At 53.9% G+C, this 26,106-nt stretch overlaps 1 pseudogene; it reads left to right on the top strand.

The window, feature by feature from the left end:
* The window catches only part of LOC138102475 (zinc finger and SCAN domain-containing protein 2-like), a 60,227-nt pseudogene extending 43,831 nt beyond the window's left edge, over positions 1–16,396 (top strand).
* The last annotated feature ends 9,710 nt before the right edge of the window (positions 16,397–26,106 follow it).

Below are 26,106 nucleotides of genomic sequence, written 5' to 3'. Positions count from 1 at the left end.
ACTATAAACAAGACTTTTCAAAGCTGCAGGTGTTTGGTTGTTTACATAACTCTGCTGCCTCTTCTGTGAGAGAGAAAAGTCTCTCACGGGCTTAGAAAATAGCAAGAAAATCCTTGCTAGCAGCATTTTTGTATCCACACCATGCCATGTTTTGTGCAGAGACACAGAGGAACGAGGGCAGCTCAGGCTGGAAAGGTCCCTGTCCTGAAGGTCCAGTTCCACAACACTGTGGAGTCAGAGGTCTTGCTGAGCACCCTGATACGCCCTGGATTTTAGAACAGCCAACAGGAGTATGCTCTGGAGGCAGCTGTGAGGGATTCCGTGGCAAGCCTCCACGGAGGGCAAAGGAGCTTGGAATGCTGGAAGCTTTCAAGAGCAGCTTCCTGAAAGCACAGCAGTGCTCCATCCCTGCACGGGATCAGGAAGAGGGCAGAAGCAGAGACCATCCGGGCTAAACAGTGGCCTCTGGGTGTTTGCCTACGAGCAAACGAAGCAGCAGCACAGTGGCCGAGACTCGGACACGCGACCATCCCGGTGTCCGGAGCGCTGTCAGGCAGTGTTGGGATCCTGGGGGCGGTTCTGGTCTCCACAAGTGTGGAATCGCAGCCCCTGCTGATGCCTTGAGAGGCCACCTAAAAACAGAGGCTAGACCAGAATAAGGGAATAAAGGTAGGTATTTATTTGCAAGGCCTTCAAAGGTACACCCAGGGTAGCCAGAGGCTACTGCCAAGAGGGACCCCAAGATGGACAACAGGTCAGGAGTTCTTCACAGTTTTGTAAGTTTGGTTCATTTGCATATGTGCCAGTTTGGCCAAATTTAGAAATATATCCTCTGAGAGAAGGCACAACCACCCCTCCCCTGAACCTGGTTCAGGAAAAAATAAGTTTTCCTCAAAGGAAAGTGAAGGAGATAAAAACTATTTATTTAACAAACACACGGGAAAAGGAAAATAATGCTAAATAATAAAATCTTTCAGTGTGGAGGGAAAACCTGAGAAAATGTTAGAGTCCTTCCTTTGGTCTCCTCGGAGCTGGGGCTTGGGCCAGGGCCAGGCCCTCTGTGCTCAGTGGCAAGTCCTGCCAATGTGCTCTGATATTGAAGCAGCCCATCAGAAAAGGGAGAAAATCCAAAATTCCAGGGAATGAAAAAAAATTCAGCTCTCAGTCTCCCTTTGGAGAAAAAGAAGCTGAAGAACTGGCCAAAAGCTGACCAGGGAAGCAGCAAGCTGGGAAGAAGAAAGTCCCTATCTCTGTGTGACCTTGAACAAGCTGCAAACTGCTTTGAGAAAGTTTTGCTCAGATTTTTCCTTCCCCCTCTCAGGCTCAGTTTAGAGGCATAGAAAGGCACAAAGTTAATTTCTGGGCATAGGGCAGTGATACGGGATACACATCACAAAGTCACCCCAAGACATTCCACCCCTTATCCCATATCATTGGCTCAATGCCCAAACTAAGATATTCTAACTCTACACACCCACATCAATACATATACATATACATATACATATACATATACATATACATATACATATACATATACATATACATATACACAGCTATGTACGAACAGTGACAGAGACAATCAGCAAGCAGTGGTACACAGGCATTCCACATTACAGATGGTTTTCACACAACAATCAGATCTTCCTGCAGTACACAACGTGTTGTTCCATCTTTCTGCATTACCCACCACGTGCAACCAGGTCCCTGAGCAAAGACAACCCCACAGATGGGTTTGTCTGTACTCGAGGCAGAATTTATCCACACAGTCTTTCCTAACAGGCCTCTGACATGCACTACTGGGACCTTATCTCCATCTACTGTATGCAGGGATTCAGATTGGGCTGGACCAGCTCTATTGGTGGAACCTCGGGTGTTAACTAACCAGGTGGCCTTTGCCAGATGCTGCTCCCAATTTTTGAAAGTTCCCCCACCCAGTGCCTTCAAGGTGGTTTTCAACAATCCATGGCACTGTTCCATTTTGCCTGCAGCTGGTGCATGGTAAGGGATGTGGTACACCCACTCAATGCCATGTTCTCTAGCCCAGGTGTTTATAAGGCTGTTCTTGAAATGAGTCCCATTGTCAGATTCAATTCTCTCAGGGGTACCATGCCTCCAAAGGACTTGCTTTTCAAGGCCCAGGATGGTGTTCCGGGCAGTAGCGTGAGGCACAGGGTAGGTCTCCAGCCATCCTGTGGTGGCTTCTACCATTGTGAGCACATGGCGCTTGCCTTGGTGGGTTTGAGGCAGTGTGATGGAATCAATCTGCCAGGCCTCTCCATCCTTGTATTTGGACCACCGCCCACCGTACCACAGGGGCTTCACCTGCTTGGCCTGCTTGATCGCAGCGCATGTCTCACAATCATGGATCACCTGGGAGATACTGTCCATGCTTAGATCCACCCCTCGATCTCGTTCCCACTTATAGGTGGCATCTCTGCCCTGATGGCCTGAGGCATCATGGGCCCATCGAGCTAAGAACAACTCTCCTTTACATTTCCAAATCTAAATCTATCTGTGACACTTCTATCTTTGCAGCCTGATCTACCTGCTTGTTGTTTTGGTGTTCCTCATTAGCCCTACTCTTGGGGACATGGGCATCTACATGGCAGACTTTCACAACCAGCTTTCTTACTCGGGCAGCGATGTTTTTCCACTCTTCAGCAGCCCAGATTGGTTTTCCCCTACGCTGCCAATTAGCTTTTTCCCACTTTTCCAGCCATCCCCACAGAGCATTGGCTACCATCCATGAATCAGTGTAGAGGTAGAGCTTTGGCCACTTCTCTCTTTCAGCAATGTTCAGGGCTAGTTGAACAGCTTTGAGTTCAGCCAGCTGGCTTGATCCACCTTCTCCTTCAGTAGCTTCTGCAACCCATCATGGGGGACTCCATACGGCTGCTTTCCACTTTCGTTTCATCCCTACGATGCGACAAGAACCGTCGGTGAAAAGAGCGTAGCGTGTGTCTTCTGATGGCAGTTGGTTGTACGGTGGAGCTTCTTCAGCACGTGTCACTTGTTCTTCTTCATCAGCGAGACCAAAGTTTTCACCTTCAGGCCAGTTTGTGATTATTTCCAAAATCCCAGGGCGATTCAGTTTTCCGATACGGGCGCGCTGTGTGATGAGAGCAATCCATTTGCTCCATGTGGCATTAGTGGCGTGGTGGGTAGAGGGAACCTCTGCTTTGAACATCCACCCCAGCACCGATAGTTGAGGCGCCAGGAGGAGTTGTGCCTCAGTGCCGATTACTTCTGAGGCAGCTTGGATTCCTTCATAGGCTGCCAAGATTTCCTTCGCTGTTGGGGTGTAGTTGGCTTCAGACCCTCTGTAGCTTCGGCTCCAAAATCCCAGTGGTCGACCTCGAGTCTCACCAGACACCTTCTGCCAAAGGCTCCAGGACAGACCATGGCTCCCAGCTGCAGAGTAGAGCACGTTCTTCACTTTGGGTCCTGTCCTGACTGGGCCAAGGGCTACGGCATGAGCGATTTCCTGCTTGATTTGGGCAAAAGCTTGTTGCTGTTCGGGGCTCCAGTGGAAATCGTTCTTCTTGCGGGTAACCAGGTAGAGAGGGCTCACAATCTAGCTGTACTCAGGAATATGCATCCTCCAAAAGCCTATGGCACCTAGGAAAGCTTGTGTTTCCTTCTTGTTGGTCGGTGGAGACATTGCTTTGATCTTATTGACAACCTCAGTGGGAATCTGATGCCATCCATCTTGCCACTTTACTCCCAGGAACTGGATCTCTCGGGCAGGTCCCTTGACTTTGCTCTTCTTGACGGCGAATCCAGCTTCCAGGAGAATTTGGACGATTTTCTCTCCTTTCTCAAACACTTCTGTCGAGGTGTTCCCCCACACAATGATGTCGTCAATGTACTGCAGATGTTCTGGGGCCTCACCCTTTTCCAGTGCAGCCTGGCTCAGTCCATGGCAGATGGTGGGACTGTGCTTCCACCCCTGGGGCAGTCGGTTCCAGGTGTACTGCACACCCCTCCAGGTGAAAGCAAACTGAGGCCTGCACTCTGCTGCCAAAGAAATGGAGAAAAATGCATTGGCAATGTCAATAGTGGCATACCACTTTGCTGCTTTGGACTCCAGCTCGTACTGGAGCTCCAACATGTCCGGCACAGCAGCGCTCAGCGGTGGAGTCACTTCATTCAAAGCACGATAGTCCACAGTCAATCTCCATTCCCCGTCAGACTTGCGCACAGGTCAAATGGGGCTGTTGAAGGGTGAGTGGGTCTTGCTGACCACCCCTTGGCTCTCCAGCTCACGGATCATCTTGTGGATGGGGATCACAGCATCTCAAGTTGTCCGGTACTGTCGGCGATGCACTGTTGAGGTAGCACTTGGTATTCTTTGTTCTTCCACCTTCAGAAGGCCGACTGCAGACGGGTTCTCTGACAGCCCAGGCAAAGTGTTCAATTGCTTAATGCCCTCTGTCTCCACAGCAGCTATTCCAAAAGCCCACCTGAGTCCCTTTGAGTCTCTAAAATACCCGTTCCAGAGGAAGTCTATGCCCAAAATGCACAGGGCCTCTGGGCCAGTCACAATGAGATGTTTCTTCCACTCATTTCCAGTCAGGCTCACCTCAGCTTCCACCAAGGTCAAATTTTGTGATCCACCTGTTACACCAGCAATAGAAACAGATTCTACCCCCACATGCTGCGATGGAATTATTGTACACTGCGCACCAGTGTCAACCAAGGCATCATATTTTTGTGGTTCTGATGTACCAGGCCAACGAATCCACACAGTCCAAAAACCACGGTTTTCCCTGACCTCTACCTGGCTAGAGGCAGGGCCCCTCTATGCCTGGTTATCCTTCTTTCCCTGGGCCTGTATCTTAGAGGTTCCTTCATGGGAATTGGACATGCCATCGTCTTTTCCATCATTTCTGGCAGTTTGGCTACAGGCAACTGGAGCTACTTCCTTTTTGGTAGATCCTCCTTTCTGAGACGTGCGCTCCTTCAGTTCACTCACTCGTGCTGCCAGAGCAGAAGTGGGTTGTCCACCCCACTTCCTCATGTTTTCCCCACTGTCACACAGGAAATTCCACAGCTCACTTCATGGGATGTACCTTCTCTCTGGAGAAGGCACTCTTTAATCTCCTGGAGACTCTTCTTCATTTCATCTTCCATTTTCTGCATATGTGTTTCCACAGCTGCGATTCTTGCATGTGTTGGGCCATGCACAGAGTCTGCAGATGCTCAGAGCTTCACTGCCATATCCCTCACGGTCTCATTCGCATCGTAGTCCAGTTTCATTATTGCTAAAGCAGAAGCGTATTCTGGTGGCCCAAGTTGTATGAGTTTTTGCCACATGTATGGAATAACTCTGGCCTGGTCTGGACTTTTCAATCCTGGGTCATTTGCGAAGATAACCTCTCCCACCCTTAGTTCTCTCCCTTGTTCTGTGGTCTTCCACGGGGTTTGCTGCATGTAGAGATCATCTCCGCACATGTATCTTTCAGTCACGCCTGTCAGAACCCGTCTCCAGACACTGGTAGAGTCAGCCCCCCTTTTCATCGCTTGGTTGATCACTGGATCATGTGACAGGGATCCCAAATGCCTCGCTTCAGCACCGTCCAGCATCACATCATCACCTGCTGCATCCCAAATACGGACCATCCAACTTACTATGGATTCATCTGACTGTCGGGTGTAATCCTTTCTTAGGCTGTGAAGGTCCTTTATGGACATGGACTCAGTAATGGTTTCTGTGCCTGACTCCGTTGGTGGTTTTGAGGTTCCTTCCCCTGCATCTTTTGAGGTTCCTTCCCCTGCATCATCATCATCTTTCACTGGGCGATCAGTTTTGGTTGTGTGCTTTTTCCTCGTGACAGGAGCCACTGTCAGTGGCTTAGACTCTCCATCTGGTTTGGGCTGGCTGTCTGGTTTATCTGCAGCCTGAGTGACTGGGGTATCTGCAGGCTTTGCTGATTGATCTTCCTGCCTCTCTACCATTACCTGCTGCAGCGTGCAATAGGCATATGCCAAAGCCCAACATATTGCAAGGAGCTTGTTCTCATTGCAATTGTCATTGTATTTCTCTTTCAGATATTTCCCCACCTCAGCTGGTTTCTGAATTTGTTCAGATGGGAAATCCCAAACTATCGGGTCAGAGAATTTCTTTAGGGTTTGGCCGATGTCCTCCCATTCCCCACACCACTCAGGATTTTCCACCTCTGGGTCAGGTGTCTCAGCAGTCACCCTGGAAATCTGAGCTCTCATTCTAGACAAGCTGCGAGACATACAGAGCACATAGAGGAAGCTTATCAGATTAAATGCCAGGAAGGTGGTCTCTTTAACATCCAGGGGATATTGAACATTCTCAAAAGATAACCTATCAAATTTAAAGGGAAGGGAAATCCCGTCTCCTCCTCCTCTAACAATCTGGCTGCAATTACTAATAAATTCCCAAAACAGGCTACCGAAGCTAGGACTGGGGTTAGGACGGAGAAACCACTTATCATACACACCTCGAACAGCTGCCTGTGCCTCTGTCAACTTCTTATAAATCATTATCACCGAGCACAGCAAAATAGAAATCCTGATTCGTCTCCCTGCTCTGTAAAATTTACATATCAGGGACAAGATTGGAGCAAGTTGTGGATAGGCAAACAACCCTAGGGACCAAAAAAGCACTAGTACCTCAATGAAGCCTAAGGACCAGAAAGACATGAGTACATTGATCCAGAGAGACATTATGAACTCAATCAGCATGGTGACTACTTTACCCCAACACAGAATAAGTAAATTCAAACCAAAATGTAATTAGCACAGGGTTATTTTTCACTTTCCTTCGAGCCACGCAGTTGGGCACCACTAAATTTGTTCCAGTTTGGCCAAATTTAGAAATATATCCTCTGAGAGAAGGCACAACCACCCCTTCCCCCCCCACTCCCCCCCCAGATTCAGGAAAAAATAAATTTTCCTTGAAGGAAAGTGAAGGAGATAAATCTATTTATTTACCAAAATCACAGGAAAAGGAAAATAATGCTAAATAATGAAATGTTTTGCTGTAGAGGAAAAACCTGGGAAAGTGTCAGAGTCCTCCCTTTGGTCTCCTCGGAGCTGGGGCTTGGGCCAGGGCCAGGCCCTCTGTGCCCAGTGGAAAGTCCTCCCGATGTGCTCTGAGGTTGAAAGCAGTCCAGTAGTAAAGGGAGAAAATCCGGAATTCCAGGGAAGCAAAAGCAAAGTCCAACTCTCAGTCTCTCTCTCCGGAGAACAAGAAACTGAAACAACTGGCCAAAAGCTGACTGGAAAGCAGCAAGCCGGGTGCTTCCTCACTCCCCTGCCACAGCTAGGGGAAAAAAAAAAAGCCTGCTATCTCTATGTGACCTTGAACAAGCTGCAAACTGCTTTGAAAAAGTTTTGCTCAGTTTTTCCTTCCCCCTCTCAGGCTCAGTTTAGAGGCATAGAAAGGCACAAAGTTAATTTCTGGGCATAGGCAGCGATATGGGATACGCATCATAAGGTCACCCCAAGACAGTTTCGGAAATATTCAGCCCCTCAGCAGCGATGTCTGTCCCAGCCCACCGGTTCTTGGCTCAGACCCAGCTCGGAGCTCGGAGAAGAGACCCAAAGTCCCAACAGAATGACCTCTGCCGTTATTTTCTTTTTTTTCCCATAATCATTTTATGCTATTTTACTGTAAAATCTATTTTACTTTTAGGGTTTTTTTTTTTTTTCCTTCTAGTACATCGTTTTTTTTCTCTATAAACACATGGTAATAAATGTCTTTTGAGCTGAGAAACTACAGAGTCAGGAACCGAGATATCTTAGAGGAACAAAGAAGACAAACCGCGTGCATCCCAGGAAGACTGTTCTCTCCTCAGAACTCACCCCTCCCAAGGGAACTGGCAGCTGCAAATGAGGCTGGAGACTGGGGAGGCACCGGAGGGGGGTGCCTGCCTTCAGTTCTGAAGCGATCCCGAGCACCGAGGCGGCGGCGTGCTGGGGGAAGGGGCAGAGACCGGAGAGGGGGAAAGGTGAGTGAAGTGTAAATGACTTTGTGGGCTTAATGAATATGGAAGAGTTTAAGAGAGTCCTTAAGTCCACAGGAAAATGAATGGAGGGCGCCTCTGGAGAGGGGGGAAAGTTGAGTGAAGTGTAAATGACTTTGTGGGCTTAATGAATATGGAACAGTTTAAGAGAGTCCTTAAGTCCACAGGAAAATGAATGGAGGGCGCCTCTGGCAATATTGCCAAGCGCCCCAGCGCTGTGATTTGCCTTTGTTCTACTAATAAATGTTCAATATTATATTGCTAAAATATGTAGTTTTTGTAGTCATTTTCTTCAGAGGGAGAATAAAGAGAGAGAGTGAAGAGAGAGGGAATAAAGAGAGGGGGGAAAAGAGAGACACGATAAGAAGAAAGAGAATAGAGTGAGAGTAAAGATAGAGAGAGTAAAGACAGAGAGAATAAAGACAGAGAGAATAAAGACAGAGAGAATAAAGACAGAGAGAGTAAAGACAGAGAGAATAAACACAAACATTGCTGCTAAAGAACGTCCGTGCAGTCCCAAACGCCTTCGCACACCGGCCCCAGTGTCCGTGCTCGGGGCTTGATTTACCAAGATGTGAATATCGATCTCATATCGATATCCAGCTGACACAGACAAAAGCTCTCTAACAGTTTAGAGTTAGAAAGTGAATGTTTGATTGGCGCCGGACAGCGGCGTGGAACAGCTTCCTAATGCGCAGTGCCCAGGTATGAACGGTTACAGAGTTCATTTAGCCACAAAAGTGATGAATATCCAAACTACAAATACATATTTATAACAGTGACCCCTGCCGTTCTCCGCTTCGTATGGAAATGAGCTTTAATGTCACTAAGCATGCGCAGTGCGTGCTCTGAATTGAGTCGCTGCTCTCGAATTGGGTCGGTGGTCCCAGACAGATAAAATAAGTTCATCTCCCTCACTTGGACCTTTTTTGCCTCTCTGAACTTTAACAATCTTAATTACTTTAGTGACCTCCAAATTTCCTCTTGCCTGACTTTTGAATAGGTTCCCACAGAGGGAGGAAATTGGGAATTGTCCTTGTTCCCTACACCAACTGATCAATATTTCTGTTCCCCGTTCTAATTCTAAGCACAGCTAAACAAACATACAAATGACAGATCATCAAGTATTCTGTAATCAATTACTAACATCTTAAAAACCATTTCAAATCTCTTATTAATTATTTTAATTAACTCTAGTCCAGCTCAACTTCTTTCTTATTCTAACTAATTTCAACACAGCTAGCCTATAACTAAAATCTTTGTTTCTTTTAAATCTGTGTTTCAGGGTGTCACCATGGCCACGGGGCTGCCCCAGGGCAGAAATCCCCTGCGGAGACACCGGGACCGGCTGTGGGAGATGGGACACCAAACACACCGGCTTTAGTCTCTTTGGGATGAAGAAACGTGATTTTTGATCTCTTTGGACAGAAAACTACTTGAGATTGCATCAGTCAGTTGTACATGGTGTTCCAAAGGCATAATAAATACTAAAAAGAATAATGATAAATACCTGTGGCTCAAAAGGCATAAAGAAGTAGTTGGGCACAACATATCTACTGACAAAAGATTTAATAAAAGAAAAACTATGCTGTAATAAAATCTTTCTTCTGCATTTTCATCAGAGGTTGTTCTTGAGTTTTTAAACTTAAATTTCTTGTTTCCTCTGATCTGCTTTGTTTTACAGGCATTGAAGCTAAAATGAGCAACATCAGGACCAAATCAACAGTTGGGTGCAAAGCCTCAGAATGAATGTGGAACTAATGGAGGATTCACGTGCTTTAGACACGTGCGTGCACAGGTGCAGAAAAGCATCGCTCCTTTTGGAGGCTGCATTACAGCACACGGGTGGTAAAATCAGATTGACTCCTGTTTTCACAGGCTTCCCGGGCAGCACTTATCAAGGATCTCCTCAAGCCCAGTGAGTGATCGAGGACAGATCAAGGGGGGTTCTGGATAATCTATTTTCACTCAAATTTTCCAACTCCTCCCACTGGTTTGAAGTGCCAGTGTCCATTGTTGGAGCCACCACAGTGGAAAGGAGCAGCACAGCTGAACAGAGAAAGCGACTTTTGCCCTCAGAGCAGAGCAAGCAGGAAGGCACACGGCTTGCACACATGAAGGTCTCTTGTCCATTCCAAGAAAAAGGCATCCACCAAAAGCAGAGGTTTGTTGAATTCAGTGTAACAATACAGCGATTTCAGGGAAACATTGAAAGGAATGTGATGAATGTGTCTCTGCAAACAGACCCTCTGAATCTGCTGGGAGGCGGGGCCAGGGACTTGTAGGTAGGGAAGTGACAGAAGAAACTATCAGCTCGAGAGTCTTCCTGATGCAGAGTGAAGTAGAATCTGCAACCAGAATCAGCATCCATTGAGCACCTCGCACCCAGCATCAGCTCTGGATGCCCCCAGCTCCCAGCATCCAGCCCTGGATCCCCCCAGCTCCCAGCATCCAGCCCTGGACCTGCCCAGCCCCCTCACCCAGCTCTGGAACCACCAGCCCTCGGCTCCCAGGCCTGGACCCCCAGCTCCCATTCACCCGTCTGTGCCCCCCAGATTTCTTCTGCAGCCCCCCGGGAGAGTGGGGGGTGGGGGCCGAGTGCTGGTGCCCCCCTGCCTGCAGCAGATCCAGCGGTGAGGGGAGTTCAGGGGGTCCCTCAGCATTTGGGGTCCCCCGGGATTGGGGGTGAACCCCCCGGGCCCCCCAGGATCTCCCTGAACACGCTGACGCTGCCCGTGCGCAGCGAGAAGGTTCATACCCGGCACGGGGTCCCCAGCTCTGTCACCGGCATCGCCCAGGTACCCCAAAACCTCCCGGGAATCCCCAACACCCCCCCGGGGAACCCCAACCTCTCCTGGGACCCCGAAAATATCCCCGGGACCCTCCAAAAACTCCCCAGGACCGCAAAGCCCCATACAGACCCCCCAAAACCCTCTCAGGACACCAAAATTCCCACAGCACCTCCCAACACCCCCCGGGCCCCCTTGAGAAGGTTTATACCTGGCATGGAGTCCCCATCTCCATCACCGGCAGGGACTCCAAAACAGCCTTGGGACCCCCAAATATTCCCACCGGGATCACCCAAACCCTCGCTTTGAGATGCCTGAAAACCCCCCTCAGGAACCGCCAAAAACCCCCGGGACCCCAAAAACCCCCGGGACCCACAAAACCCCCTAAGAGTCCCTCGCGAATGTTCACACCCAGCACGGGGTCCCCATAGCCATCATCGGCACCACCCAGGTACCCCCAAACCCTCCCGGGGCCCCCAAACCCTGCCCGGACCCCCAAACCCCCCCGGGGCTCTGCTGCCGGAATCAACGGGAGTGGTGTTGCCCTTTTAACGGGAGTTATAGTGGGCACCGACTTTACCAGGGCATCTTAAAGCGCCGATGGTAGAGCGAACCCCAAAAATTCACTCGGGGGGCACTGTCCCGTTTGCTGCACTCGGGGGAGCCCCGAACGGCGACGGGTCCTGGGCTGAGCCCCCCACTCAGCCGGAGGTGGGGAGGGAACGGGGAGGGCTGGGACGGGGTTTGGGGGTGCTGGGGTTAACTGGGGGACCCCACTGGAACCCCTTTCCCGCTGCCCCACCTCCCCGGATCCCCCCTCTCCCGCCCCTTTCCCGTTGTTGCCCCAAACCTCCGCTGCCCCAGCTCGCCCTGGGCTGACCCAGCCCTTTCCCATCGTGGCCCGGCCCGGCCCCGCTGCCCCGAGAGCTCCCGGGCCGCGGCCGCTGCGACGGAGGAAGGGCAGGAGGAGGAGGAGGCGGGACAGAGGAGGAGGAAGAGGAGGGCCGGGGGGAAGAAGGAGGAGCCGGAGCAGGCGGAGGAGGCTCCACGTGCGGGCAGCGCTCTCTGCATCCGCAGCCGCTCGGGCCGGGAGCATCGCCCGCCCCGCATCCCGCAGGTGCCCGGGGAGGGGGAGCTCGGCCCAAACATCCCGGGCGGTGCTTTTGGAGGGGGGAGGGATATTTGGAGCTCCCAGGAAATCTATTTGGGGCTCGCTGTTTTCATCCTCTCTGTCGGGGCGGGCGCGATGTTTGGAGCTTGCGGGACTCCAAAGGCGAGCCGCAGATGCCCCTCGGGCGGATATCGGGGCGTCCCGGGAGGTGTTTTTGGGGGTCCCGGTGGCGGCAGAGCCGCGGCGGGGGCGGGGGGATGCGGGTCCCCCCGCGGTGGGGGTTGGGCTTCCCGGGCCGGGCCCTCCGAGCTCTGCCGGGGCCCCGTGGGGACGGCGCGGGGCCGGCGGGGCCGGGGGGACACCGGTTTTGGGGACCCCCGGGAGAGCCGCGGCTTCCCTAAGCGGGACCCCGGAGAGAGGAGAGCCCCAGAAGCCCAAAGCGGGGCCCCCGAGAGGGGGAACCCCTGGGATTGCCGGGACCCCGTCGGGGGATCTGGGGGCTGCAGGGGCGGCATGGCCGGGAAAGGGGCTCGGGGGTCCCGGGGCCGGAAAGGGCTGCTCCCAGTATGAGCCCAGTATGATCCCAGTATGATCCTGGTCATTTCCCCTCACTCCCTGCAGAATCCCTGTTGCTCCCAGTATGAACCCAGTCACTCCCAGTCACTCCCCATTATGATGCAATTTGCCCCCAGCACAGTCTCAGTTGCTCCCAGTTCTTCCCACTTTTGTCCAGTGTGTTCCCAGTTCTCCCAGTTGCCCCAGCATAGTCCAGTCACTCCCAGTATGAGGCCAGTCTCTCCCAGCAGGGCCCCAGTCACTCACATTTGCCCCCAGCGTGGTCCCAGTTCTCCCCAGCACATTCCCAGTCACACCCAGTGTGGTCCCAGTCACCACCCGCATGGTCTCAGACACTCCCAGTATATCCCAGTTGCCCTGACCATTCTCATGCTCATTCCCAGGCACTCCCAGTTACCTTAGCATCAGTTGGATCAGTTGCCCCCAGATTTATCCCAGTCACTGCCAGTACATCCCAGTTGTCACCAGCATGCATCCTATCATTCCCAGTTTTTCCCAGTGCATCCCCAGTAGGCTCTCAGCATGGGCCTGGTAGCTCCCAGTAACCCCCACTGACACCCACTATAATCTCAGCAAGGCCCCAGTCACTCCCAATATGATGCCAGTGACCCCCAGTGTGATCCCAGTTGCTCCCTGTCAATGCCAGCATGAGCCCCCGTGACTCCCTGTCTCTCCCAGTATATCCCAGTCACCCCCAGCATGCTCCCAGTCACTCCCACTTCTTCCCAGTTGCTTTCAGCACGATTCCAGTTGCTCACAGCCACTCCTAGTCAATCCCAGTATGATTCCAGTCACCCTCAGTATGATCCCAGTCTCGCCCAGCATGGACCCACTGTGATTTGGTATGATCCCAGTTGCCCCCAGCATAGTTCCAGTTGTTCCCAGTTTCTCCCAGTATGATCCCAGTTGCCCCTAGAATAGTCCCAGTCATGCCCAGTTGCCCCCAGCATAGATCCAGTTGCTCCCAGGTGCCCCCAGCATGGTCCCATTTCCCCCCAGCATGATCCCAGCTGTTCCCAGTGCGGTTCCAGTCACCCCCAGGATGGTTACAGACACTCCCAGTATATCCCAGTTGCCCTCAGCATGCTTGTAGTCATTCCCAGGCACTCCCAGTTGCCCCAGTAAGGTTCCAGTTACCTCAGGATGATCCCAGTCTTTCCCAGTTACTTCCAGGGTCCTCCAGCATGATCCCAGTTTCTGTCAGTTTCCCAAAGTGTGGTCCCAGTTGCTCCCAGTATGATGCCAGTTGTGGTCTCAGTTGTGGTCTCAGTCCCCTCAGTATGGTTCCAGTACCTTCCAGTTGATCCCAGTTGCTCCCAATGTGTCCACATTTTCCTCCCAACATGGGCCCAGCAGCTCCCAGTAACCCCCAGTCAGGTTCCATTCACGCCTGCTGTAATCCCAGTGGTTCCCAGGATGATCCCAGTAGGACCCATAGTCACTCCCAGTATGGTTCCAGTCACTTCCAGTATGGTCCCAGTGTCCCCAGATGTGATCCCAACTGCTCCCTCTCAATGCCAGTATGATCCCAGTTGCTTTCAGTCACTCCCAGTATGATCCCAGTTGCACCCAATCACCCCCAGCATGGTTACATGTTTCCAGTATGACCCCAGTCACTCCCAGATACTCCCAGTATTATTCCAGTCATGCCCAGAGTGACTCCCTGTCACTCCCAGTGTGGGCCCAGTTGCTCCCAGTATGAATCCAGTCACTCCAAGTTACTCCAAATACGATCCCATTTGCTCCCAGCATGGTCTCTGTTGCTCCCAGTCACCTCCAGTGTGGTTCCAGTCATGTCCAGCACCTTTCCAGTCCCTCCCAGTCTGATTCCAGTATGATCACAGATACTCCCAGTATGATCCCAGTCACTTCCAATAGGATCCCAGTATGACCCCAGCATGGGCATAGCTGCTCCCATTATCTTCCAGTGTGGTTCCAGTTGAACCCAGTTGCCCCCAGTTCAGACCCAGTCACTCCCCACATGAGGTCGAGGGCTCCCTGAATTCACAGCCCCCCACCCGTGGGATCATCGCCCCCCATCCCGCAGGTGCCCGGGGAGGGGGAGCTCGGCCCAGATATCCCGGGGAGGTTCCCTGGGTTGGGTTTTTTTGGGGGGGATGTTTGGAGAATGAAGAACTCCAAAGCTGAGCAGAAAATGCCCCTTGTGAGGACATTGGGGGTCCCCAGGAGGTGTTTTTGGGGGTCCCTGTGGCGGTGCCAGCAGAGCCCTGGCAGCGGGCAGGGGGATGTGGGGTACGCCCCGTGGTGGGGGTTGGGTCTGCCCGGGTCAGGCACAGCCACCTCCAGCCCAGATCCAGGGGGCTGCGGGACCCCTTGGGAGAGCCGGAGGGGGAACCTCGGGACCCCCAGAGTGGGACGAGCAGAGAGGGGCAGTACCGGGACCAGGGGAGCCCCGGCAGTCTGGAGGAGCAAACCCCTGTGACCCCCAGGACCCCAAAGTGGGGAGCCCAGAGAGGGGGGAGCACCGCCATTCACGGGACCCTCAACAGCCTGGAGAGGGGGAGGGGGGACTCCTTGGACCCCCTGCACCCCAAAGCAGAGAATAAGGGGAGAAGGGACCTGGGGATCCCATAACCCCCAGCATCCCTAAGTAGGAAGACCAAAGGGGGAGCTTTTGGATTCCTGGACTCCCAGCAGCCTGGGGAGGGTGGAGACCAAGTAGAGAGGGGGACCCCAATAAAAGAGGGACCCCCAGCAGCTGGGACAGGGGGAACCCCCAAACACCAAAGGGTAGAGACCAGAGACAGGGAACTCCTGAGAGGCTTTTTCAGAGCAGATTTTTATGGACACACAGTGCCCAGTGACTTCTAGAGATGGACTTGGGCAGAGGGACCTTCAAACTCAATGTGCTCATTCCTTGTTTTCCCCAAACCAGGATTTCCCATTCCCAACCCGTGGCCAGATGGAGGAGGAGGCTGTGAGGAAGAGGAAGATACCCCGGGACCCCCAGGCAGGTGAGGAGGAAGTCAGTGCCCCTTTCCCCCTCTCTCCTGCTCCATCTCCCAGCCCAGCATCGCCCCCGGCTGCAGGACAACCCCGCTGCCGACGCCGTCCTGCCGGGGACGGACTGGGGGGATCTCCTTCCCCTTCCCTGTGGCATGGAGGCAAATCCCATCCTCTCCTTGTCTTTCCTCCCCCAGACAAGGAGCTGAGCTCGGAGCCCAGGGAGGACAAATCCCCGCGGCAGAACCTGGTGGAAGAGGCCGTTTTGAGCGGCTCCACGGCGCAGGAATCCAACAGGGAGGAAAAGCCCTGGAGATCCCGCAGGAGGAGGGGCTGCGAACGCAGCCCAGGGTGCTCTGAGGAGGAAAGACCCACCCTCTGCCGGGAAGGCGGCCGGAGATCCAGCCAGAGGTCAGAGCGGGTGGTTCATGAGCAGCTTCACAATGGGGAGAAGCCCCACAAGTGTGGGGAATGTGGGAAGAGCTTCAGGTGGAGCTCCAACCTGATTGTCCATCAAAGGAGTCACACTGGGGAGAGGCCTTATGAGTGTGGGGAATGTGGGAAGAGCTTCAGCCACAGCTCTCACCTGCTCTGCCACCAGAGGATCCACACTGGGGAGAGGCCCTACGACTGTCCCTAGTGTGGGAAGAGCTTCTCACAGAGATCCAGCCTGTATATCCACCAGCGCATCCACACTGGGGAGAGGCCCTACGAGTGTTCTGAGTGTGGGAAGAGGTTTCACACCTCTTTCCAGTCTCCTCCGGCACCAGCGGATTCACACGGATGAGAGGCCCTTCCGCTGCCCCGACTGCAGGAAGGGCTTCAAGCAAAACTCCACCCTCGTCACCCACCGGTGCATCCACACTGGGGAGAGGCCCTACGAGTGTCCTGAGTGTGGGAAGAGCTGCTCAGACAGCTCCAACTTGACCCGACACCAACGGAGGCACCGCTAAGGGAAGCCCTGCGAGTGCCCCAGCTGCGGGAAGAGCTTTGTCCTCTGCTCCAGCTCCATCTCCCATCAGAGGAGCCACGTTTGGCAGAGCCCTGGTGACCCACATTCCCTGTGATCCGTGTTGGGAAGACCCCTGGCTGGTGCTCTCCATGTTCTCCTGGATCCCTATAGGCACCTGGGTGAACGCAGGGGCAGGAACATCCATCGGGACTCAGATCAACATTGGAAATTCATTGGGAAGAGCTGATTTTTTAACTTTACACCCTAAAAAATGTCATCTACTCTGTCCAAATGTTTCTTCTGCTGGCATCAAGCCACCCTGGATGATCTTGGAGGTCTTTTCCAGCCTAAGTAATTTCCATGTTTATCCTGTCAAAACAATCAAAATTGGGGTAAAAATGAAGAAATTAAACAAAGAGATCTAAAGCTCCACCATTTTCCCGGAATTTGGGGATGAATTTGTGGTTCAGGGAAATATTTGGGAGGATCTGAGTGTTGCAGGGCTGCAAAGCCAGGCAGATTGGAGCCACAATCTCGTAGTTGTGCTGGCAGAACGTGTCCACCTGAGCCCATCTGTTCTCCAGGAATTCCGGTTGTCTGTCCCAGTCCCTGCCCTGGGTCTCCCCCTTTGGGGTGTGACCTCCAAAGTGCCCAAATCGCTGCTGAAGTGCCCGAGCTACTCTGGGCTGTGGATATTCCTGTCCACCAACCTGTCCTGGTCAGTGCCATGGGGTCTGGGAGGGGGTCTGGGGAGACTGGGTGGGAGGGGATTTGGGGGGCTTTTGGGGCAGTCTGTGAGGGAGTTTTGTGGTCCTGGCATGGCTCTGTGGCTTTAAGAGAATTTGGGTGGGTGTTGGGGGAGATGGGAAGGGGATTTGGTGGCTCTTGGAGCCATTTCTATTGCAGGGAGTGGTTGGGGGAGTCCTGGCTGGGAGCTGTGGGGTGGTTTGAGGCATCCAGGAGCAGCTGTGGGGCTGGGAGGTGGTTTTAGGGCAGATGTGACCTCTCCAGACCCCCAAAGCTGCCACCAGACCTCACCCCCAAGATGCTGCCGGGGGTGGGGGGTTCCATGTTGGGGTTCATCCTCCTGGCACTGCAGGAGAAGGTGAGGGGGGTCCCCAGGGGCCGTGTGTGTCCCCCCAGAGCGTGTGTGACCCCCCTCATCCCGGTGTCACCCCCTTTTCCCTGCCCACAGGGCTCCTGAGCCAGCCCCTGCTGCCCCGGGAGGGAATTTGGGGAGGGGGCAGAGGGGGTGCGCAGCCCCCGCCGGGGGATGACCCCGGCCCAGCGCCCTTCGTTCAGCACCGAGCTGGGCGTGGGGCCGCAGGAGGAAGAGGCCGATGGGAAGCAGATCCTGCAGGGGGGACAGGGCTTGGGCTCAGGGCAAGGTTCTGCCCTGCACACCTGGCTCAGGTGTGAGCCTGCCCCAGGAAGGGAGCGGGACATTCCCATCCCCACGGATCAGGGCTGGGAGCAGCGCTGGGACCACGGACATGGAAATCCTGGGAGCCACTGGGGCCGCACTGGGGGGTGAATTATCCCCCCCAGCACCTTCCCAGGCCGCCCTGTGACCTGAGAAATGCTCGCTGGGCCTCGGCCTTGGCCAAGAGCCCCCGGGCTCAGCTGCTCTGAGCTCAGGCGCTGCCGGCTCCCGCAGCCCGCCCAGGGCCGCCCTGCCCGTGCCGGGGCTGTGCTGGAATTCTCTGCTGCTGCTGGGCCACTCGGGGGGTCTGGCCCAGCAGGAAAGGTGACCTTGAGCCAGGAGCTTTCCTTGGCCGCAGCAAAGCCTCGGCACGGAAAGACCTTCCCAGCGCTGTGCCCTGGGCCGGGAGGGATTGTGCCACCAGAGCTGTCCCTCCATTTCTTCTGCCAGGCAGCTCTAGGACATGGAAAGTGGAGAAGCCAGAGCTGCCTCTCAGCTTTCCGCAGTCCTGCAGAGGAATCCTGTGTGGGAAGCAGCCTGGGAACAGGGTTGAGGTGCCAGGGCAGGGGAATTCAGAGCCCTTTCCTCCCCTGTGGGCCGAGGCTCTGGCCCTTGCCCTTTGCAATGGCCCTGCAGCTGCCAGAGGGGCCTTTTTGGCTCAGCTGAGAGCAGTCCTGCTGCAAGGCTGTCCTCGAGCTGCTTGGGCTGCACATGTGCCCAGGGAATGCTCATTGCTTGCAGTCTCAGGCGCTGTGGGTGTGCAGGTGTAACTACTGCAGGAGGGAACAGCTCTGCTGGGGGCAGTTCTTGCAAGGTCCTGGCCCTGGCTCGGGGCTGGGCCGGGGCCAGCGGCAGAAAATCAACTTGCAGCTCGGGCCCCGCAGCAGGGAGGAGCAGCAATTGCTGGGGGAGAGAGACTCTTGCCAAGGGCCTGCGGGGCCGGGCCCCAGGGAACGGCTTCCCGCTGCCCGAGGGCAGGCTGAGATGGGATGTGGGGCAGCAATGGTTCCCTGGCAGGGCGCTCAGGGCCTGGCACAGGCTGGCCCCAGAAGCTGCGGCTGCCCCCGCATCCCTGCAAGTGTCCCAGGCCGGCTCGGCCATTGGGGCTTCCTGCCCAGGAGGGCTGGGCTGGGGCTGCTGAGGGCGGGATGGGCTCTGGCTGAGCCAGCTGAAGGCTGCGCATGATGAGGCCAGGGGGACCCCGTTGCTGAGTGGGTTCTGGGGTATCCCACATTCCTGAAGGGATTTCAGGGTATGTCCCATTCCTGAGGCAGTTTTGGGGTCCCCCCCAATGCTTAGGGAGGGGTTCTGAGAGGGGGGCTCTGGTGCTTGGATGGGTGTTGCCTCTCGGAGGCGTAGCGACCTGGTTCAGGAATGGCACGACGACCACCTCAGGTCGTTCGGACCATCAGCTCACAGACACCAATGTGGTGGACGGCAAAATGGCGTTTATTCATGGATTACATAGGGTTAAATAACCTGGGTTTGCCACGTCACTTCCTTCTGCTCACCTATTACCTGTAGAGGGGAGGGGTTTGACCTGTCCCATACAACGCGATATCTTCCGAACGCCTGTCCCTAGTCACCTACATTTCCCCCCCCTCTATCCTGAATTACCCACATTTTCCCCCCCCCCATGATTGATTAGGAAACATACAAAGTATAAATGGAATAAAATTTCAAGAACTAGTAAAACCTACATAACAAGTTATAAAAAGTGATATAACATTCACAAAATAGATGCGCTCTAGAGCAGTTGTTGGCGGCCAACAAATAGAATGTTAACCTTTTCTAACCGGCTTTTAACAAATGACACCAATTTGTTTAGTATGCAAGGCCCGAAAATCAACTTTAGGAGTAACATAGTGAGGGGGCCTATTAGAGTGGAAACAAGGGTGGTCAGCCATGGAGACTGGTTAAACCATGACTCAAACCATCCTTGTTGGGCTTCTCTTTCTCTTTTCCTCTGGGCTAGCCTTTCCCTTAGTTCAGTCATTGAGTCCCGTACGACTCCGGTGTAGTCTGCATAAAAGCAGCATTCTTCTTTCAAGGCGGCACACAGGCCTCCTTGTTGCATGAGCAGGAGGTCCAGTCCTCGCCTGTTCTGCAGGACGACTTCTGAGAGCGAGGAGACAGATTTCTCTAGAAAGGAGATGGATTTTTCAATTCTTTGTAAGTCCTCATCAATAGTCATCTGCAGCTGAGAAAGTCCCTGGTGTTGGGTCACGAGGGCTGAAACACCTGTGGCCGCGCCGGTGGCTCCAAGGCCGAGCAGCATTGCGATGGTTATGCCTGTTATTATTTCTCTCTTGTGGAGCCGGCTAGGTTCTTCAAGAAGGTGGTACATTTCTTCTTCTTGGTAATACAGGACTCTAGGAACAATTAAAACGTTGTTGTTTGGATTTCACTGGTATAGGATTCTCGGGCACTGTCGGGCTGCTCGATGACTTGTCGCTTTCTTCGCGCACTGGGATGTATCGGTCATGGAGGCGTCCAAAGATCCAGTCCTGCAAACAAAACCTCGCAGTTTTCATTAGTCTTATTCTGAAGGTCAGGTTTGATTGACCTAAGTGGACACCATTTGACTCTACCATCTTTTTTAACAGCTGAGTACCCTCGCCCCGTGAGCACTAGTCTTCAGCCCTGTTCCCATTTCCCCAACTCATTTTTGATTACAACTTGCGGGCCTTCGTCTAGTGCTCGAGTGGCCCAGTGTTTTTGGGCGGGACTGTTTGTCTCATCCCCCCTAGGGAATTGGTTCAGTGCTAGCAGGGCAGTTGCCAGTATGCGTGCCTGGTCCCCTGGGGAAATAGAATTGCTAAAGCCCTCTGTTTTTGCTAGCACTTCCAATTTGGTTTTTAGGGTTTGATTTGCCCGCTCAACAATGGCCTGCCCGGTGCTATTGTACGGGATGCCATGTACCAGAGTGATACCCCACTTTGAAACAAATGTTTGGCTCGATTTTGAAATAAAGTTCGGGCCGTTGTCTGTCTTGATCTGCTTCGGAACGCCGAGCCACGCCATAGCTGTCAGCCAATGTTGGATGGTTGCTTTAGAATCAGTTCTTAGGTGTTGTGTGGCCACGATCATTCCGCTGTAGGTGTCCACAGTCACAGCAAGCCATGCTCGGGGTTTCAGTAGATGACATAGTGTAAAGTCTGTTTGCCATATTTCTGAGGCTTTAAGGCCTCTGGGGTTGACTCCACTGGACCACAGCGGTGATTTTTGACAGTGGGGGCACGTGGCTACGATGTGTTTCGCATCAGTGGTCGAAATCCCACACCTTTTTGCCAGTGCTTTAGCTCCGATGTGGAGAGACTCGTGTAGCTGACGGGCATCTCTCAGTGTCCACAGTCCTTTTGCGGCGGCGTCTGCTTTGTCGTTTCCGATTTGAAAGAATCCTTTAACCGGATTATGGCTGTTAACGTGCATGACAGATATGGTGCCCTTCCGCGAAGAGAGTGCTTCTTCAAGCATCACAGCCACCGTGGACACTGACACGCCAGGCCCTGACATGGCTAGGCAAAGCTTAGCCACAAACATAGAGTCAGTTACAATGTTGAGGTGCTCCTCCGGGAACAGTCCACACGCCAGCACTACGGCGGCTGCTTCGAGTTGCTGGACCGAGAGCGTAGGGTCGGTTGCTTTGATGCACTGCCACTGCTCTCCCGACTGCCATACCGCTGCTGCAGTTGAGGTCAGTGACGATGCGTCTGTGAAGACTGTCGGTCCTGGTAGCGGTCAGTCGATGACTTTTGGCGGGAGATCGATGTCGATGATCGCAAGGAGCTGGGTCCATGGGGGTTTTGCAGCATAGCGAATCTCTCCTCCAAAACCAGCGAGGGCTATGGCTAAAAGCTCTGATATTGTCGGCGATTGCGCGGAGAGCTGCTTGCGGAAGGGTAGGTATATCCTGGCGGGCTCCGTGCCCAGGTGCCTTAGGGCAAGTCTTCTCCCTTTCATGATAAGGTTGCCAAGACACTCAACTCCCGGGGAGAATGCACGTGACAGCTTTCCCAAGACCACCCACTGTATCGGTTGGGCTTTGTCAGGGGTCCCCGGGCTAGCGCTCCTACCCCTCCTTTTCTTTGTAAAGTGTACATATAAATCAAGTGGTGCTCCCGGGTCCCACCTAGCAAGCGTACTCACAGACATTTGCTGCTCGATAAAGTCGAGCAAGCTTGTCGCTTCTGGTGTCAGAACTTTCTGTTCCCATGAGTTTTTTCCTCTCAGGAGGTCATTTAAGGGGTCCATGACCTCAGGAGCAATCAGGATGATGTTACGGAGCCATTGTAGAGATCCCACCAGCTGCTGCATATCATGGAGCGTCTTGATATCCCTGCAGATTTTTATCTGGAGCAGGGTTATGTAGGAGCTTGTAATTCCTTCTCCTAGAAAGGTTACACATGGTCCCTTTTTTATTTTCGCGCTCGCGATTTCAAAGCCATTTGCTTTCAGGGTCTCTGAGACTGTTGACACTAGTCGGTCTACCTGGCTCGCTGATGGCGCGGCAATCAGGATGTCATCCATGTACTGAATAATGGTCGCGGCTGGGTCGCTGTGGCGGACTGGTGCTAGTGCTCGGTCAACCGTGATTTGGCAGATGGTGGGGGAGTTGACCATTCCTTGGGGCAATACCTCAATACCTTCCACTGGAAGCGCAGGTTAGGCCATTGACTGTTTGGGAAGACGATGGAAAAGGCAAACCGCTCTTTGTCTTCATCATGCAGGGGTATGGAAAAGAAACAGTCTTTAATGTCAAGCACCGCGCAGGGCTGCCCTTTTGGTATCATCGAGTTCATGGGCAGCAAGGTTTGGACTGGACCTATTGGTTGGATTTTCTTGTTCACCTCCCGCAGGTCGTGCAGGAGGCGGAAGCCCTCGCCAGATCGTTTGGGTATTATGAAAACCGGGGTGTTCCATGGGCTTGTGGAGGGCTCTGTGTGGTTCCGCTGTAGCTCGCGGCTAACGAGCTCGAGGAGGGCGGTCATTCGAGGCTTTGACAAGGGCCACTGCTCGATCCACACCGGGTCAACCGATTTCCATGCCAGTTTGATGGGCGGCGGTGGGTATGCGGCAGTGGCCCTTAGAATAAATTTGTCACCCTGACTTTCAGCAGGGCAAGGGCATCCCTCCCCAACAAGGGTGGACATTTTGGCATAACATATGGGAAAAGGGTGATAGTTTTCTCCGGTCCTTTTTCGGTGCAGAGCGTTATCGCTATCAGTTGGGTGCTTTTTTGGGCCCGAGATAATCCCCCAACTCCACCCACCATGGGGGCCTCCTCCAGTTCCCAATGTAAAGGCCAGTACGTTTCTGGGATGACGGTAACATCTGATCCTGTATCAATCAAAAAGGGGAGACGAATAGCAGTCACCTGGGTTGTTATGGAGACAGCAAACTCCCCACACTATCGGCGGGTGGCTGCCCACTTTCATGGCCAAAGCCACCCAGGGATCTCGCTCCCAGGGGGTTGTTCCTGCTGTGCCTGGAGTGCAGACAGGTTTAACTGAGCCATTGGTTGAGCTGTGGAATTGGTCATTTCCCGGGGGAGCAGTGGGTGCGGGAGCTCCACGGCCCATTGAGGATTGGCATAGCTGGGCCGCTTCATGTCCCGAGTGGGAGGGAGCTGTGTGCGGCCCGGATGCCCCCTCCCCCTCCCGTTTCCCTGGAGCTTGGATCTGCATTCTCTGGCAAAATGTCCCTTTTTCCCACATGCCCAGCATGGCCCTCTAGGTCGCGTCTGGCATGGGGGAACTGCTGTTGATGGAGGCTCTAATTGGGGGCAATTCATTACAGCGTGGCCTGCCTGGCCACACTTAAAGCATGCCATTACACTGGTTATCGCAGTGCGGACGGCTGCCTGGAGGCAGTCCACAAACTGTGTGAAACTTTCGTTCTTGCTCTGCTTTATTGTGGACCATGGCGATGGTCTAGCAATAACTCTGGAAGCAGAGCGGATAGCTTCTCTAGCGGCACGGGTAGTTACCGTGACTTCGTGGGCCCGTAGACCCTCGGCCTGCGCCTGGGGGGTGATCATGGTCGGGTCCGTGCCCATTAGCCGCTGCAGGCTGGAGCCGTGGAGGGGGTGGTCTGCCCCAGTTACTAGGGCTAGTTGCTTTGTGCAATTGTCTTCCCACTCTTGTTTGAAAACAATCATCCCTGCCCCATCAAAACTTAATCTGCAGGTTTGTTTAATGTCAAATGGGAGCATGTCATCCCCTCCAAAAAGGCTGTCGATGAGGGTGGAAACCATAGCCGAATTAATCCCTCTGTCTGCAATTGCTTTAACAATTGCTTGTATATCTTTAGGATTTATCGGTGAGTAAGTCCTCTGGTTTCCGGCTTGCCCTCCTACTTGGACCGGGAAAGCTAGCGTGGCTGAAGGGGCCCATTCAGCACAGGCTGTTTTTATCTTTCTCCAGTCTGTAAGCGGAGTACGTTCTTTTTCAAATTTCCCCTTGGCCCGAGTAGGAGCGCGGTGGTTATAGCTTTTATCTATTCTGAAATCATCTTTGTCGGAGTCGGAGTCGGTTACGGACCATTCGTCAAGCCACTCGCTCCAGCTATAGTCCGACTCGGAGCAGGAAGTCGACTGACTGGATACTTCCAGGCTCCGGAGCTTTTTCCCCGGGCTCCTACCCCGCCCCTTTCCCTTAGGATTGGGCCGCTCCTTCCCCCTGGGCTCGCCCCGCCTCCTGCTGAGGGAGGCTCTTGCTATATGAGGGCATGTTTCCGGGTGAGCGCTCTGGTTGGCCTTGGTTCCCCCTCCGGGATTTCCCCCCCCCTTTTCCGTTCACGCGCGTCTGCGGCATCCAGCGGACCTTCTTTGATCCCGCCGGCCGCGTCTGTGTTACCTGGCGCACCTCCCCCGCTCCCTCCAGCCGTGTCTGTGTTACCTGGCGCACCTCCCCCGCTCCCTCCGGCCGTGTCTGTGTTACCTGGCGCACCTCCCCCGCTCCCTCCGGCCGTGTCTGTGTTACCTGGCGCACCTCCCCCGCTCCCTCCAGCCGTGTCTGTGTTACCTGGCGCACCTCCCCCGCTCCCTCCGGCCGTGTCTGTGTTACCTGGTGCACCTCCCCCGCTCCCTCCGGCCCCGTGTGCGCCCCCCCCATCCCCTCCGGGGTCGGGGCCATTCTGCGGGGCATAGGGCGGGGGTCTCGCCCACGCCGTTTCGGACTCCGCTTTAATGGCAGCCCCCCTGGCCTCCTCCACCAGCCCTCCCCAGAATGACTGCACCCGCTCCTTTCCCTCTGTAGGTAGGGTTGGGCTGGGGGGCCGTGGAGAGGGTGCTTGCTCCTGCGAGTCTGTGCGCTCGGCAGGGCAGCTTTCATCTGTAGTTTGCGTGGCCGCACCAACTCCCAACCGCGGTGTGGCCAGCAAACAGTTCCGTGCGGCTTTCCAGGTCTCCTGCTCTCGCAGGGCCTTACGCAAAGCCTGCACGACTTTTCCCCATAATTTAAGGTATTTCCCCGAACCCGAGGACATTGTTTCATCAGCTAGAGCCGTAGTACATTTGTCCCATACTTCTGGGTGGAGGATATCCACCGGTCAGTCTATGACCCCAATTTCCAATAGCCTCGCAAGAGCGAGTGTAAAATCTTTCGGTTTGCAATCGATACCACATTGCTTATGAATCTGAGATACGACCTTCGCAAGAGCTTCCATCCTCCTCGCTGGTCCGGGAGCGTCCTCCCCGCCGGGCTGGTCCTGCCGCACCGGCCGCCGTTCACCCGTCCAGGCGAATTCCCGATCCCGATTCCGGATCCCGGGTTTCGGCACCAATTGTTGCCTCTCGCAGGCGTAGCGACCTGGTTCAGGAACGGCACGACGACCAGCTCAGGTCGTTCGGACCATCAGCTCACAGACACCAATGTGGTGGACGGCAAAATGGCGTTTATTCATGGATTACATAGGGTTAAATAACCTGGGTTTGCCACGTCACTTCCTTCTGCTCACCTATTACCTGTAGAGGGGAGGGGTTTGACCTGTCCCATACAACGCGATATCTTCCGAACGCCTGTCCCTAGTCACCTACAGATGGGGGACCTATTGTCAGGGAGCCGGGGAGCCCATTTTGGGAAGGATGCTGCTGTTTCTGGCAATGTTGAGAGGTTCTGAATGGGCTGTGGGGCCCTGGCTCTCATTTTGGGACTTGAGGTGAGCCCATGGGCACAGCAAGGGCTGAGGAGAGGTTCCAAGCTCCCATTTGGGATGGAGGGATTGAGCGGGTGCCTCCAATAAACTCAATCCCAGCCCCAATGTGTCAATGGCAGCCCCAAATGGCT

Source organism: Aphelocoma coerulescens, unplaced genomic scaffold (genome assembly GCF_041296385.1).
Source record: "Aphelocoma coerulescens isolate FSJ_1873_10779 unplaced genomic scaffold, UR_Acoe_1.0 HiC_scaffold_77, whole genome shotgun sequence".
NCBI classification, from domain to species: domain Eukaryota; kingdom Metazoa; phylum Chordata; class Aves; order Passeriformes; family Corvidae; genus Aphelocoma; species Aphelocoma coerulescens.
Note: the sequence above shows the minus strand (reverse complement) of the source record. Positions and strands in the feature narration are given on the sequence as shown.